Source organism: Ranitomeya variabilis, chromosome 3 (assembly GCF_051348905.1).
Source record: "Ranitomeya variabilis isolate aRanVar5 chromosome 3, aRanVar5.hap1, whole genome shotgun sequence".
NCBI classification, from domain to species: domain Eukaryota; kingdom Metazoa; phylum Chordata; class Amphibia; order Anura; family Dendrobatidae; genus Ranitomeya; species Ranitomeya variabilis.
Genome location: NC_135234.1, coordinates 558,180,428 through 558,193,853, shown reverse-complemented (window position 1 = coordinate 558,193,853; position 13,426 = coordinate 558,180,428). Strand labels below are relative to the sequence as shown.

General features: G+C 43.2%; 1 long non-coding RNA gene across 1 annotated transcript in view; it reads right to left on the bottom strand.

The window, feature by feature from the left end:
- Window positions 1-1,073: 1,073 nt before the first annotated feature.
- LOC143818381 (uncharacterized) overlaps window positions 1,074-13,426 on the bottom strand; it is a 305,598-nt gene continuing 293,245 nt past the window's right edge. Inside the window, exon 4 of the long non-coding RNA XR_013224503.1 lies at window positions 1,074-2,437. This is a non-coding gene — a long non-coding RNA (uncharacterized LOC143818381). The remainder of the gene's footprint in view (window positions 2,438-13,426) is intronic.

The following is a 13,426-nucleotide window of genomic DNA, read 5'->3' as shown; positions in this document are numbered from 1 at the left end:
AAAAATAATTTGAATGGATTCAAATAAAAATGTTCCTGTGCTGAGATAATCTTATACATGTGTCAAGGGCAAGGACAATGTATTTTGAGGCCTTAGGCCAGGTTCATACTGCGTTAAAGCAGCCCGTTCAATGCATAGCATTGACGGGCTGCATTAACGCTATAGCATACACGCCATCGCATTATGCTATACCACTAGCGCAGATGATTCATCTGTGCTAGCGATGACAGAGCCTCAGACGCTGCAGCCTGAGTCCGAAGCTCCGTCACTGAATGACCGCACATCGCTAGCACATGCCGATTATGGCATGCATTGGCGATGTGCCCAATAATAGGGGTTAATGGCAGTGTTAACGGACTGCGTTGCACCGTGTTATGCCGCGGTGTAACGCAGTCCATCTAACGGACTGCCATAGTGCAGTGTGAACCCCGCCTTAGGTAGATAACGCTGATGGCTCCCATCCTCTCAGCCCTCAAGTAATGGATTAAATCAGCGACTAAGGGTATCGTCCGATACTTGCGGTATCGGAATTCCGATACCGAGTTCCGATATTTTTGTGATATCGGAAATCGGAATTGGAAGTTCCCAGTGTATGGTTCCCAGGGTTTGGAGGAGAGGAGACTCTCCTTCAGGCCCTGGGATCCATATTCATGTAAAAAATAAAGAATTAAAATAAAAAATATGGATATACTCACCCCTCCGGCGGACCCTGGACCTTACCGATGTAACCGGCAGCCTCCGTTCCTAAGAATGAGGAGTTTAGGACGTGCGATGACGTCGCGGCTTGTGATTGGTTGCGTGAGAGGTCACATGAGCGGTCACGCGACCAATCACAAGCTGCGATGTCATCGAAGGTCCTAAACTCCTCATTCTTAGGAACGGAGGCTGCCGGTTACATTGGTAAGGTCCAGGGGCCTCCGGAGGGGTGAGTATATCCATATTTTTTATTTTAATTCTTTATTTTTTACAAGAACATGGATCCCAGGGCCTGAAGGAGAGTTTCCTCTCCTTCAGACCCTGGGAACCATCCAGGATAGCTTCCGATACTTGTGTCCCATTGACTTGTATTGGTATCGGGTATCGGTATCGGCGATATCCGATATTTTTCGGTTATCGGCCGATACTATCCGATACCGATACTTTCAAGTATCGGAAGGTATCGCTCAACACTAAACAGGACCCCTAATGGATCCTCCTCCGAATGGTCAAGTAACAATCTCTGATGATCACTTCCACTAGAATTGTTATCTTTTTAGCCTAAATAGACCATCAAAAGTAAAAAAAAAGTGATGTACTTTAGGGGTCAAGCATAGCATGCACTTCCAATTTGAAAGTTAGGTATAGAATCACTCATTAACGGGTGAATAATTTACACAATACCAGAGACAAATAGCGATATTCATAACTGACATCTTATATTTTAAATGTCAGACCGAAGGACACTCATCGAAACTAATATTCCTTAACTTTAATGAGGGAGGTTTGGTTTCAATAAAGGGGTCCAGCATTTGACGGATACGCCAATGGAAACTAAACAGATGCAGTTATTGATAAAATGATATGTCTAAAGGTTTCTGCCTTTGTCATGAGACAAATACAGCTTGCAACAAAACTGATGGTGGTTCTGGTGCCACATTCCTGTTCTGATCCTGGTTCTGGTGATGTATTCCTGTTCGGATAGTGGTTCTGGTGACAAATTCATGTAGTGTGGGTTGTTCTAGTGTTATATTCATGTACTACTGATGGCTCTGATTATGTATTTATGTAGTTATGATGTCCTGGTGATATATTCATGTAGTCATAGTTGTTCTGGTGACATTTTTTTCACCAAAACCATCATCAGTATGTGAATATGAAACCAACCTTGCCATCAGTACATAAAAAGAACACTAGAGCCATGATTAGCACATAAATACAGCACCAGAACCATCATCAGAAAATAAATAGGTTACAAGAACCACCATCAGTACATAAATACATCACCAGAACCACCATAAGTAAATAAATACAATGCCAATACCATCATAAGTACATGAATGCATTAACAGAATGACAATAAGTACTTAGATACAAGAACAAAGCTTAGTACAGCAATTAATTGCAATGTAAGGTTGGCCACATATACAATTGTAGCGTATGAACCTTCAACTCGCAGTATGTCCTTAACAATGGTAAGAAAATGCTGGGAGTTGTTATTATCAGTTTTAATCAGACTATGGACCATACAGGAATCACAGAACTGTTGAAACACATATGGGATCTCAAATAAATATTCACATCCAGGTACTTTACAGGTGACATCTTCTGTGATTGGAGTTGTTCTCTTTCTTTTCATCTCCAGCTTGTCCAGATGCAATGATGACTTCTCACATACACAACTCGTCTGTACAGACTTCTATCCTCTCCAGTCTTCTGCAGCATAGCCACACACGGTGCCCTTAAAAATAAGAGTGCTATTAAATTGCCTGCTGCATAAAAACATCTATCTATACTGTCCATTAAATAAGCATTCGATGGATGCCATTTCATCTTCTATCTGTTACAGCAGTGGGCACTGGATGGAGTGATGCACTGATGTCATCGCTCCATCCGATGTCTTCTGAGGGGCACCGTGTTCGACAGGGCACAGGCCGGAAATAGCCTGAGTTACTGATGGAACAAGGAGCTGATAAAAGCTTCTCTACTCCTGTCCCAGGTGGTGGCAGGGGAGTTACACGAGTCAGAAAAGATGAGGAACCCAAGCCTCAAGACATTTACTTTGCTTCCCCCCCAAAAAAAGAAAAAAATAACACCACAGATAAAGCAGTCTTAACTCTCTGAGTACAGAGAATGTAGTAGATGTTATCTGCAGTCCTATGTAACACCACAGATAACATACTTAGAACCACTGATAACATTATCTGTGGTGTCATATAGTACTGCATGTGACATCTACTACATTATCTGTCCTCATAGAGTTATCACTGTGCTATCTAGGGTGTTACACAGGACTGCATGTGACATCTACTACATTATCTGTACTCAGAGTTATCACAATGTTATCTGTGATGTTACATAGGACTTCATGTGATATCTACTACATTATCTATAGTCATCGAGTTATCACTGTGTTATCTGTGGTGTTACATGGGACTGCATGTGACATCTACTACATTATCTGTACTCAGAGTTATCACTGTGTTATCTGTGATGTTACATAGGACTGCATGTGACATCTGCTACATTATCTATGGTCATAGAGTTATCACTGTGTTATTTGTGATGTTACATGGGACTTTAGGTGACACCTACTACATTATCTGTACTCAGAGAGTTAAGACTATGTTATCTGTGGTGTTATTTTTTTTTCTTTTTTTGAGGGGTGGGGAGAAGCGAAGTAAATCTACATTATTTGTCCTCAAAATTTTCACTGTGTTATCTGTAGTGTCACATATGACTGCATGTGACTTCAACTACATTATCTGTACTAAAAATATCACTGCATTATCTGTAGTTTTTCAGATAACTGCAGGTCACATCTACCATATTATCTGTAGTGTGCTACACCACATAACACAGTGATCAATCTCTGAGTACAGATAATGCAGTAGATGTCACCTGCTGTCCATCTATATATCTAGATGGGGTAGGGGGCGAGTCCCAGCCTGGATTCCCCAAAGCAGTAATGATAACTGGCCACTCTCACAGATCAGATAGTGATTAGAGATTATGCCCTCAGCTTCATGCTTTGTCGGTGCTGTGTGAGGATGAGAAATCTAATCCTACACCAACCAGACAACATGGAGCTCAGGCATCAGAGTCACTAATCACTGATTTTAATCAGTGACTCCTGCAGAAGCTGTCAGGCAGTAATTTGCAATCCCATCCTCACCTCCTGCTGAAGAGTCCCTGATCCACGTGAAGCAGGGCCGGGGCACGTGTGTCTACGTCTGCTGTGGGCCAGAACTGAGTTCTGATTGACCAGCAACCTCTCTTCTAAACTGATGTCCGGGTGGAGTGTGTGGTGTGGTGGAATACATTCTTTATTCACTTTTGCTTCAGGAGCCCTCATTACCTCCCTGTCCATGGGACCGGTTTAAGCTACAAACACAGAAGACCTTGGGTCCGGGTTAACAGGTTCAACTTTACTATGCAATTCATTTACAGGTGGCTGCAGCCTCCTTATCCCCGTCCTGTCCTGAAACCCATCATCTTCACCTTACTCTGCGACCTGGCTGACATCTTCCTCATCAGGAAAACAGATGCATGACACACTATACCTCTTCTGAACCTTAGGTTCAAGACTGTCCCGGTGTCCATATCCAGATAAATAAAAAAACAGCGCCTCAAACTGTAGTGAAGAGAAATCTTACATTTTATTATGCCTCCTGTGGTGACGTTTTGGTCCAGAGACCTTTTCCAAGCACAGTACCCGCGTTTTAACCACCGTTATATACACAAAGTTACACGCACTAATTAACAAAACACCAATAGGATATATACATAATTGTGAAAACAATCCCATCACATAAAAAAACACATATACAGATAAAAACAATACCACCGGAGCATCTACTAGCTTATGTCCCCTGTATAAGCCAGGGATTGTGTCTGTGTTGGGCATGTTGAGTGCTAGTAGTATTGTATTGCAATATATATTTTGTGGGGTCCCATGGGTAGTAATGTTAAGGATGAAGTATATGTATATTTTTGCATCCTTTCTAATGGTCTGCTTTAGATTTGCATATCCTCCACAGATACCCTCCTGTTTGTACAGTACAGACCAAAAGTTTGGACACACCGTCTCATTTAAAGATTTTTCTGTATTTTCATGACTATGAAAATTGTACATTCACACTGAAGGCACCAAAACTATGAATTAACACATGTGGAATTATATACTTAACAAAAAAGTGTGAAACAACTGAAAATATGTATTATATTCTAGGTTCTTCAAAGTAGCCACCAGTTGCTTTGATGACTGCTTTGCACACTCTTCGCATTCTCTTGATGAGCTTCCAGAGGTAGTCACCGGGAATGGTCTTCCAACAATCTTGAAGGAGTTCCCAGAGATGCTTAGCACTTGTTGGCCCTTTTGCCTTCACTCTGCGGTCCAGCTCACCCTAAACCATCTCGATTGGGTTCAGGTCTGGTGACTGTGGAGGCCAGGTCATCTGGCGTAGCACCCCATCACTATCCTTCTTGGTCAAATAGCCCTTACACAGCCTGGAGGTGTGTTTGGGGTCATTGTCCTGTTGAAAAATAAATGATGGTCCAACTAAACGCAAACCGGATGGAATAGCATGCCGCTGCAAGATGCTGTGGTAGCACTAGCCATGCTGGTTCAGTATGCCTTCAATGTCACCAGCAAAGCACCCGCACACCATCACACCTCCTCCTCCATGCTTCACGGTAGGAACCAGGCATGTAGAGTCCATCCGTTCATTTTTTCTGCGTCGCACAAAGACACGGTGGTTGGAACCAAAGATCTCAAATTTGGACTCATCAGACCAAAGCACAGATTTCCACTGGTTCAATGTCCATTTATTGTGTTCTTTAGCCCAAACAAGTCTCTTCTGCTTGTTGCCTCTCCTTAGCAGTGGTTTCCTAGCAGCTATTTTACCATGAAGGCCTGCTGCACAAAGTCTCCTCTTAACAATTGTTGTAGAGATGTGTCTGCTGCTAGAACTCTGTGTGGCGTTGATCTGGTCTCTAATCTGAGCTGCTGTTAACCTGCGATTTCTGAGGCTGGTGACTCGGATAAACTTATCCTCAGAAGCAGAGGTGACTCTTGGTCTTCCTTTCCTAGGGCGGTCCTCATGTGAGCCAGTTTCTTTGTAGCGCTTGATGGTTTTTGCCACTGCACTTGGGGACACTTTCAAAGTTTTCCCAATTTTTTGGACTGACTGACCTTCACTTCTTAAAGTCATGATGGTCACTCGTTTTTCTTTACTTAGCTGCTTTTTTCTTGCCATGATTCAAATTCAAATAGTCGATTCAGTAGGACTATCAGCTGTGTATCCACCAGACTTCTGCACAACACAACTGATGGTCCCAAACACCATTTATAAGGCAAGAAATCCCACTTATTAAACCTGAGAGGGCACACCTGTGAAGTGAAAACCATTCCCGGTGACTGCCCCTTGAAGCTCATCAAGAGAATGCCAAGAGTGTGCAAAGCAGTCATCAAAGCAAAAGGTGGCTACGTTGAAGAACCTAGAATATAAGACATAATTTCAGTTATTTCACACTTTTTTGTTAAGTATATTATTCCACATGTGTTAATTCATATTTTTTTATGCCTTCAGTGTGAATGCACAATTTTCATAGTCATGAAAATACAGAAAAACTTTAAATGAGAAGGTGTGTCCAAACGTTTGGTCTGTACTGTATATATATATTTTTTTTGTAGGAGGCAGCTCATGTAGAATGCTTGTTATAGGGCCCTAGCAGTTTTTTCATTAGTTTTAACATGGCCAAAATGAATCAGTAAAAAAAGGAAAGCAAAAAAAACCTTTACTATATTGCAACAAAGTATAACTTGACATATTCAATGGCTTTTATTGTGTTTTCCACAAGTATACAGTAGATCTTCCTGGGATGTGGCATATTTATCAGGTTAAAAATATGTTATATATAGTGATGAGCGAGTGTACTCGTTGCTCGGGTTTTCTCGAGCATGCTCGGGTTGTCTCCGAGTATTTGTGACTGCTCGGAGATTTAGTTTTCGTTGCCTCAGCTGCATGATTTACAGCTGATAGACAGCTTGATTACATGTGGGGACTTCCTAGCAACCAGGCAACCCCCACATGTACTCAGGCTGGCTAACAGATGTAAATCATGCAGCTGCGTCAACAAAAACTAAATCTCCGAGCAGTTACAAATACTCGGAGACAACCCAAGTGTGTTCTGGAAAACCCGAGCAACAAGTACACTCACTCATCACTAATTATATGTATTAATATCATTATGCAGAAAAAAAAACGTGATGCAGCAAATGATGTAGATGTCTCAGCAGTTTTGTTTTTCCCAAATTACTCCTTAATATGTATGTAATTTAGTGTAAGTGTATTAAAATATTTACAGATCACAATTTTCCATGGCTTTCATGGTTTCCTGCTCCAGTCTTCTTCTGGATCATGTGACCCGAAATCAGACAAGGCAACTTAGGGATTTAGGCTGGCGCCAAACTACCGTAGAATATGTGTGAGTTCTATGCCAGAAAACATCGTATAGCACTCTTTCAGTGTTAATCTATGGGGCAGCTCACATCACCATATTTCTTCTCATGCGTATTCGACATGTGTGTAAAATTGCAGCATGCTGTGATTGTCACTGAGACTCGGCCGAGACTCGCCAATGAAAGCCTATGGGTGTGGTGTCCTTTGAAAAGCCGGCAATTCATGAGCCACATACAGTAAAATCACACTGACAGGTTAGAATAGAATAGATAGATATACACAAAGACTACATAGATATATAGATATCAACAGGCGCTCCCAAGTCACCTTCCCTGTAGGACACTGAAGGACCCTACGGCCATTTTGTTGATGGGGTTTCCATGGAAACCATCAGGACAAGGCGATTGCATGGCCTTGTGAACCCCCTCCATGCTTGTGATCTCCTTGATGTTGCTGTCACTATTGATAGCAGCAACAGAGAGGTTAAAAGCTAGCAATCTGTGCTAGCACTGATAGTGGGCATTGGTGCAGGGTGTCAGCTCTTGCACAGAACTGACACCTGCACCCGATCGCTGTGATGTTCAGAGTGAGGCTGCACGATGAGTGCGACATACCTATACTGCAGTTTGCGTAAATGCAGCTCCCACAAAGCTGTGTATGTATGGTGCATGTTAGGAAGGGGTTAAAGAGAATCTGTGTTCAGATCAAAAATGGCCAGTTTAGTTCTTATTTAATTTACACTGTTGCCTTCAGTTTTATATTTCTTATTTATTTATTTATGTTTTTACTCTTATCTGGTATATGTTTGTGGTGTTGTGGGTCTTTTTATTTATTGCAATTTTAAGGTCTTTACAAGGGAGATAGAGCAGCCTAAAGACACACCTCCAGAGAAACTGTGATCCACGCCACCTTGGTAAAGTTCATGAAAATTGGCAGTAAATAATAATGTCCATATCCATATGGTGGATTAAAAAAAGCAATACTCAAAAGGGGTAGCAGGAATAAATCAAGACCAGTGTCACACTTGCGAGTGCAAAGAGACAAACTTGGGCGAGTCTCTCGCTTCAATACCCGGCACTGCCGCCCACACTCAGGACCGGAGCGTGCGGCTGCATGTATTTCTATGCAGCTGGACACTCCGGTCCTGAATGCCGGCGGCAGTGCCGGGTATTGAGACGAGAGACTCACACGAGTTTCTTGCATTGCACTCGCAAGTGTAACATAGTAACACAGTTAGCAAGGCCGAAAAAAGATATTTATCCATCCAGTTCAGCCTATATTCTTTCATAATAAATCCCCAGATCTACGTCCTTCTAAAGATCCTAATAACTGTAAGATACGATGTTGTGACGCTTCAGGAAGACATCCAGGCCTCTCTTGAACCCCTTGACGGAGTTAGCCATCACCACCTACTCAGACACAGTACTCCATGTGCGGTCTAACCAGAGATTTGTACAGAGGCAGTATAATGCTCTCATCATGGGTATACAGACCTCTTTTAATGCACCCCATAATCCTATTTGCCTTGGCAGACGCTGCCTGGCACTGGCTGCTCCAGGTAAGTTTATCATTATCTAGGATCCCCAAGTCCTTCTTCATGTCAGATTTACCCAGTGGTTTCCCATTCAGTGTGTAATGGTGATATTGATTCCTTCTTGTCATGTGTATAACCTTACATTTATCATTGTTAAACCACATCTGCCACCTCTCAGCCCAAGTTTTCAACTCATCCAGATCCATCTGAAGCAGAATACTATTTGCTCTTGTATTGACTGCTTTAGATAGTTTTGTATCATCTGCAAATCAATATTTTGCTGTGCAAATCTTCTACCAGATAGTTAATAAATATGTTGAAGAGAATAGGTCCCAACACTGACCCCTGCAGTACCCCAATGGTCACAGCAACCCAGCTAGAGAATATACCATTTTTAACCACCCTCTGCTTTCTATCCCTAAGCCAGTTACTTACCCATTTACACACATTTTCCCCCAGACCCAGCATTCTCATTTTGTGTACCAGCCTCGCGTGTGGCACAGTATCAAATGCTTTTGAAAAATCAAGATATAAGTCTATAGCTTACCTCTTCATAAATGCTGATTAGATTGGTTTGACAGGAGTGATTCCTCATAAACCCATGCTGATATCATCCCTCAGTAACCCATCAAATATTTTACCAACTATAGAGGTTAGACTTACTGGCCTATAATTTCCAGGTTCACTTTTAGAGCCCTTTTTGAATATTGGAATCACATTTGCTATGCGCCAGTCCTGTGGAACAGACCCCGCCGCTATATAGTGCCTAAATATATGAAATAATGGTTTGTCTATTACATTATTTAGTTCTCTTAGTACTCATGGGTGTATGCCATCCGGACCCGGAGATTTATCTATTTTAATCTTATTTAGCCGGTTTTGTACCTCTTCTTGGGTTAGATTGATGACCCTTAATATAGGGTTTGTCTTTGTCTCTCTGTATTTCACCTAGCATTTTATTTTCCACAGTAAATACCATGGAGAAGAAGGTGTTTAATATATTAGCTTTTTGCTCGTCATCTACAACAACCTTTTCTTCCTCACAATTTTTTAAGGGGCCTACACTTTCACTTATGATTCTTTTACTATTGATATAGTTGAAGAACAATGTGCTTCTCTGTTTCCTTTTTGGCAGCTTTAACCCCTTAACGACCGCCGATACGCCTTTTAACGGCGGCAACTAAGGGTACTTAAACCACAGCGCCGTTAATTAACGGCGCTGTGGAAAAAGTGAATAGTGCCCCCCAGAGTCGGATTTTCTCTGGGGTCTCGGTTACCGGGGGTAGCCAAGACCCCAGAGAACATGATTCGGGGTTTTTTTACCGACCCCCGAGTTGCGATCGCCGGTAATTAACCGTTTACCGGCGATCGCAAAAAAACCCGCGATTTCCCATTTAATTTCTCTGTCCTCCGATGTGATCGCACATCGGAGGACAGAGAAATGGGGTCCCCGGTCGCCCTGATGCCCCCCCGATACTCACCTGTCTCCCCCAGTGCTCCTCGTGGCTCCCCATGGGCGCCGCCATCTTAAATATGGCCGGCTGGCACCTGGGAGATCTTTGGGGTCTCGGCTGCTGGGGGTAGCCAAGACCCCAAAGAACATGATCGGGGTTGGTTTTTACCGACCCCTGTTTTGCGATCGCCGGTAATTAACTGTTTACCGGCGACCGCAAAAAAAAAAAAAAAAAGTGATGTGTAATTCTCTGTCCTCTGATGTGATCGCACATCAGAGGACAGAGAAATAAGGGGATTTGGGGACCCTATCATACTTACCGGTGTCCCTGGGTCCTCCTGTGTCTTCTCCTGGCCGCCGGCTTCTTCCTATGAAAAGAAAATGGCGGGCGTATGCGCAGTGCGCCCGCTCTCTGCTGCCATCTGCCGGCCGGCAGGAGAGAAGAGTTGGAGCTAAAATTAGGGTTAGGGTTAGGGTTAGGGCTAGGGTTAGGGCTAGGGTTAGGGTTAGGGTTAGGGCTAGGGTTGGGGCTAAATTTAGGGTTAGGGTTGGAGCTAAATTTAGGGTTAGGGCTGGGGCTAAATTTAGGGGTAGGGCTGGGGCTAAATTTAGGGTTAGGGTTAGGGTTGGGGCTAAAGTTAGGGCTATAGTTAGAGTTGGGGCTAAAGTTAGGACTAGGGTTGCGGCTAAAGTTAGGGTTAGGGTTGGGATTAGGGTTTGGATTAGGGTTGGCATTAGGGTTACGTTTGAGATTACGGTTAGGTTTGGGATTAGGGTTAAGGGTAGGGTTGGGATTAGGGGTGTATTGGGATTAGGGTTAGGTTTGAGGTTAGGGTTGAGATTAGGATTAGGGGTGTGTTGGATTTAGGGTTCTGATTAGGGTTATGGTTGTTTTGAGGTTAGGGTTGCGATTATCCTTAGGGTTGTGATTAGGATTATGGATCGGGTTGGCATTAGGGTTAGGTCTCTTTCACACTTCAGTCTTTTGGCGTCAGTCTGAAACCGCCATTTTCATCAAATAGCGGATCTGCCATTTTTTTTGGTGGTTCCGCTATTTTCCCATAGACATGCATTAGCGACGGATTGTGGCGGATGGTCGTCCGTTCCATCCGCCATGTGATGGATCCGTCGAGATTTGGCGGACGTCATCTAGACATTGACGGCCATTGTAACGTTTTTTGTCTGCGCCGAAATGGCGGTTCGCGACGGATCCGTCGCGTTCGTCATTCCATAGAATGGCCGCCTATGGGCGACGGATCCGTCGTTACTGTCATTTCGGCGGATCCGTCGCCCCAATCCGCTTTTTCAATTGCTCATGCTCCAAAAAGTAGATACTTATCCCAGACAACCCCCAAGTAACGGATCCGTCAAAAAATCGGATCCGTTAGAACCGTTTTCTCAACAATTGTGACGGATCCGTCACTATGTCAGAGCTGACTGATGCCAAACAACTGAATGTGAAAGAAGCCTTAGGGGTGTGTTGGGGTTAGGGTTGGAGTTAGATTTGGGGGGTTTCCAATGTTTAGGTACATCAAGGGGTCTCTAAACGCCACAGCCAATTTTGCGCTCAAAAAGTCAAATGGTGCACACATCTAGATAAGTTCCTTGGGGGCTCTAGTTTCCAAAATGGGGTCACTTGTGGGGGGTTTCTACTGTTTAGGCACATCAGGGGCTCTGCAAATGCAACATAACGCCCGCAGAGCATTCTATCAAAGTCTGCATTCCAAAACGGCTCTCCTTCCCTTCCGAGCTCTGCCGTGCACCCAAACAGTGGTCCCCCCCACACATAGGGTATCAGTGTACTCAGGACAAATTGGACAACAACTCTTGGGGTCTAATTTCTCTTGTTCCCTTGTGAAAATAAAAACTTGGGGGCTAAAAAATCTTTTTTTGTGGAAAAAAAAATACATTTTTTATTTTCACGACTCTGCATTATAAACTTCTGTGAAGCACTTGGGCATTCAAAGTTCTCACCACACATCTAGATAAGTTCCTTGGGGGGTCTAGTTTCCAAAATGGGGTCACTTGTGGGGGGTTTCTACTGTTTAGGTACATCAAGGACTCTGCAAACGCAACATAACGCCCGCAGACCATTCTATCAAAGTCTGCATTCCAAAACGGCGCTCCTTCCCTTCCGAGCTCTGCCATGCGCCCAAACAGTGGTTTACCCCAACATATGGGGTATCAGCCTACTCAGCATAAATTGCACAATAAATTTTGGGGTCCAATTTCTCCTGTTACCCTTGAGAAAATAATAAATTGCAGGCTAAAAAAATCATTTTTGAGGGAAAAAAAAGATTTTTTATTTTCACGGCTCTACTTTATAAATTTCTGTGAAGAAGTTGGGGGTTTAAAGTGCTCACCACACATCTAGATAAGTTCATTAAGTGGTCTAGTTTCCAAAATGGGGTCACTTGTGGGGGGTTTCTACTGTTTAGGCACATCAGGGGTTCTCCAAACGCAACATGGTGTCCGATCTCAATTCCAGCCAATTCTACATTGAAAAAGTAAAACGGCACTCCTTCTCTTCCAAGCTCTGCGGTGCGCCCAAACAGTGGTTTACCCCCACATATGGGGTATCGCCATACTCAGAAGAAATTTCACAACAACTTTTGTGGTCTAATTTCTCCTGTTACCCTTGTCAAAATAAAAATTTGGGGGAAAAAAAATCATTTTTGAAAAAAAATGCGACTTTTTATTTTCACGGCTCTACGCTATAACCTTCCGTGAAGCACCTGGGGGTTTAAAGTGCTCACCACACATCTAGATAAGTTCCTTAAGGGGTCTAGTTTCCAAAATGGTGTCACTTGTGGGGGGATTCTACAGTTTAGTCACATCAGGGGCTCTCCAAATGCGACATGGCGTTCGATCTCAATTCCAGCCAATTCTACATCGAAAAAGTAAAACGGCACTCCTTCTCTTCCAAGCTCTGCAGTGCGCCCAAACAGTGGTTTACCCCCACATATGGGGTATCGGTGTACTCAGGAGAAATTGCACAACAACTTTTGTGGTCTAATTTCTCCTGTTACCCTTGTGAAAATAAACATTTTGGGGCAAAAATTCATTTTTGTAGAAAAAAATGCGATTTTTTATTTTCACGGCTCTACGTTATAAACTTCTGAGAAGCACCTGGGGGTTTAAAGTGCTCACCACACATCTAGTTAAGTTCCTTAAGGGGTCTAGTTTCCAAAATGGGGTCACTTGTGGGGGGTTTCCACTGTTTAGGCACATCAGGGGCTCTCCAAATGCGACATGGCGTCCAATCTCAATTCCAGCCAA